Genomic DNA, 4,228 nt, shown 5'->3' with positions numbered 1-4,228 from the left:
TCTCTTAAGTTTAGTTGTACTGTCTCCAAGGGAAGTTGACGTGTCCTGTAGAACGGGTTAAATGTGCTGATACGGAGTCAGTCAGAGCAAGAATTGTCCCATTTCTCCAATAACTTTCAAGTTTCCTGCTAGTCGAACATAACTCATAGCAACTCTATGAACAAAAGATCTGAAGCCTTTCTACAACAATCGTCATTTATCAAAATTCCTAGTGTTTCCAGAGGCATGTTGCTTAAGAAATGGATGCTACTCCTGCTCTCAAACTTGTCTTAAACTGGGAGCTCCACCAAACACTGTCAGCCATGGGTAACTGCTTTGACATATGACACCCCAGTGGCACAAGGTTCAGCATCACAGCAACCCCAGGTTACCTCAGTACAGCATATTGACAGGAGAGCACTGTACCATTTAGAAGAATGCTCCTCCAAAATATAATAACAACCAACTTTTAAGTACAAAGGCCCTCCCCAAGGTCTTGTTGATGCTAAACAAGTGGCTTAAATAAAAAAAAAAAAAAACAGCCAAAAAACCAATATCGTATGTTGTTGTTGTTTCGTGTCATTGAGTCACCTATGATGTATATAATACACATGACTGTAAATTGTTTTACATTGTTCTACTGTACAAAAGACTTTTTTTTTTTGGTAAAGCAATAGTGGACATCTGAGACAAATTGTTAACATGGTCCTTTTCTAATAATTATCTCATTATTATAAATGCACATCACTGATGGTGATTGTTGTTGTTGTTGCTGTGTACTGTGGAGTCAGAATTGACCCATAATTGACTGTCCAGTGGTTTTCAGAAGCGGTAAATTACACAGGGGGAAGATTGGCCAACTTTCTCACAGGGAGCGGCTGTCACACAGCTTACTGAAGAATTGTCAGCTGTGCTTGCATTTCTACTTCACTGAAACTTCTAGTCTAATTGTCCTTAAGATTTTACATATTGAAACACATTTTAGTATAAATTGTTCTCCTTTTTAGAATGGCTAGGCATTAAAACCATATTTCACAGTTAAATGTGTATATAAATTCTATCATGTGTGAATTTTTTCAGAGTAATCCAAATAATTTTCCTAAATCTTAATTATAAGAAAAAGTAATAGGGCAGAATAAAATTGAGAACAATTAACATGAAGTTTGTGACAGGTCTTTGAGAAGGTGGAGAAAAAGACTCCAAAAACATAATTATCTGTTACCCACACCTACAATATGAGTCTAATACAGACAGAATATTCTGATTGAAGAAGTAGGAAAGGGGGGAGATGGATCCCTAAACTTATAATTCATACAGTCATACAATAAATATTAGTGAACACAGCATGGTGAATACTAGAGATTCACACATACACACAGAGATAAGGGAGAGAGAGAGAGAGAGAGAGAAAGAGCGTCACACAGCCCGATCTCACAGTTCTGGTAAGAATGACATATGCATGCATAAATCATTAAAATATAATGAGGCAAGAACAACTTTAGAAGTGGTGTCATTAAAGGGGATTTTAATTTGGAGTAAAAAAAAAAACACCACACAAACAACACAAAACATATGGTTAACATCTCATAGCAGAAATATTGATCTAAAATTTACTCATAATGTTTAATAAGAAAGGGGACGCTGATTAAGAAGTAGTAGAAGCTAATAGTGGTATCACCAGGATTGATTTCAAAGAGTATAGTAACTCATGATGCCACGCTCTCCAAGGACCTCCGTCCGCATCTATAAGACCACACAAAGTCCATTGTTGTTGTTAAGTGGCATTGAGTCATCTATGACTCATAGTGAACCTATGGGTACAGAGCTAAACCTTGCCCTATTCTGTGCTGTCCTCATCATCCTTTATATACTTGAGCCCATTGTTAGAGTCACTTGTTAAAGATCTTCTTTAAGTCGTTCCTACCATGATGTTTCTTTTTACCAAGGACTGTCCCATCCTGACAATATATCAGATTATATGAGATGAAGTTACACCATTCTTGCCTCTAAGAAACACCCTGGTGTATTTCCTTCAGGACAGACATGTTTGTTTTCTGGCAATCCATGGGATATTGTATATAAAATGCCATTACTTTGGAGAAGATACCTAGTTTGATGGCAAATTTGAGAATCATCAGTGTCTTAATGAAAATGAAAATGCATACAAGTGCATATCATTCTTGTTATTGTTGTCTGCTGTCATCTATGACTCATTGCAGCCCTATGAACAACAGCTCGGAACCCTCCCCTCTCCTGTGCCATCCTCACCATCCCTGACACACTTGAGTCCATTGATACAGTCACTTGGTCAAACCATCTGGTTGAGGGGCTTTCTCTTTTACACTGACCCACATTTCCAAGATGACATCCCTTTCCAAGGACTTGCTCTTTCAAACAACATGCTCAATTATGTGAGATGGTGTTTCACAGTCCTTGCCTGCAAGGAGCACTCTGGTCTCACTTTCTCCAAGATATATTTGTTCTTTTCCTTAGCAGTCCATGGGATATTCAAGACCACACATCAAAAGCATAGACTCTTCTTCTGTCATCCTCAGTCATTGTTCAACTTTCAGATGCACAGCAAGCAACTGAGAAGACCATTGGACCAGGCACAATGGACCAGAAGACAATGGGATCAGGCACACCTTAACCTTAAACTGACACTGTTGCTCTTTAGTTCTCTGATGAGTCCCTGATAGCTTATTTTCCTAATGTAATTTGTCTTTTGGTTTGTTTGTTTGTTTTTTTTTAATAAGACGTTGGATGAGAATGTCAAGGGACTGATGATGGAAATCTGCAGAATAATAGCATGTGAGGGATGAGTAGAGAAATTAGTCACTGGAAAGGCCAAAAAGGAATACTGAAGAAGTTTAATAAAAAGAAGAAATGTGTGAAGTTATGAAAGTCAAGGGACAGGATATTCATAAGACAATGGCAGATGCAGCTGAGATGAACTAAGATCAGGGCTGAAAAGGATCCAGTTGGTTTTACACTTTATGGACTCATTAGTAATCATCTCAGCAAGGATACTTTAAGAGGCATTTAGCTAGATAAAAAGGGGTTAAGCAGTGAATGAGTGATGAAGAATCCAGCAAGTAGTCACCAACTTTCCCTTTGTGAAAATGGTGTGATAAAATCAATAAAGATGTGATGGCAACTATTGTAGCTAGAAAATGACAAGTTTATAAGTTTTTAAAAAGTGGTAGCAGTGGTTGTCTTATTGAAACGCGATGGAAGTGGAGGCTGAGGTTATTTTTCTTTAGATCAAAAGAACAAACATTTTCCAAGGTTATTTTTTTTTTTAGGCAGAAAGAATGAGGATTGTATATACAGGGCAATAACATGTCTTGAAGGTGACGAGAAAAGAACAAGGTCATAGATTGATGGAAAGAATGAGCACATATTGCCAAAGATTACCAAAACATGAGGGTTTGGTTTTGTTGAGCGTTGGGTTTTTTTTTTTTTCGCTTGTAGTAAACACAAAAGTAATTCAATAATTAAGGCAAGACCGGTAGAAGGTCATTTAAGATTTCTACCTTAACTGAAAACCCAGCTCAAAAATGTCCTCCTCCCTTTGAAATATGGTGCACATAGATTTGAAATATTTTATATACTGTCTTTTATTATGACTATCTTAAGGCTTCTGCACGGCTAGTACCTGTGCACAGCTAGTCCTGTCTGGCTCCAAAATTCATGTCCTTTCCAATATTTCATGTATCAGTTTCTTAATGCTGTTGTAAACAAATCACTGCAAACTTGGTGGCTTATGGCAACAGAAACTTATTTGCTAACATTTCTGGGGCCCAGAAGCCCAAAATAAACATGCTAACAGTGTCAGGTCTTTCTGGGGGTTCTCCAGGACAACCTATTTCATGCCTTTTCCAGCCACCTTGGGCTTTCTTTGGCTGGCAGCTATACTGCCCAATCTCTAACTCTATCTTGATGCTGCTTTTACATGTGTTTCCACATTTCAAATATTTTTCTCTTTGACTTTATGACTGCAGTCATTTGATTCAAAAAGAATTCCAATCCAGGATAGCTATTCTTGAATTCTTTAACTTAATGATGTATTAAAAATACTGTATTTCCCTATGCTGCATTGAAAAACAAGGAACTCATGCAATATTATTCAAAATGGGTGACCCTGGAGGACATGATGCTGAGTGAGGTATCTCAGTCACAAAGGGACAAATGCTATATGGTGCCACTGTTGTAGAATGAGGCTGGCATCGGGGTGGGGGTAAGACTG

Source organism: Elephantulus edwardii, unplaced genomic scaffold, assembly GCF_000299155.1.
Source record: "Elephantulus edwardii isolate Elephantulus edwardi_28Jun2011 unplaced genomic scaffold, EleEdw1.0 scaffold00077, whole genome shotgun sequence".
NCBI lineage: Eukaryota > Metazoa > Chordata > Mammalia > Macroscelidea > Macroscelididae > Elephantulus > Elephantulus edwardii.
The sequence above is the reverse complement of the archived record's forward strand: the minus strand, read 5'-3'. Positions refer to the sequence as shown.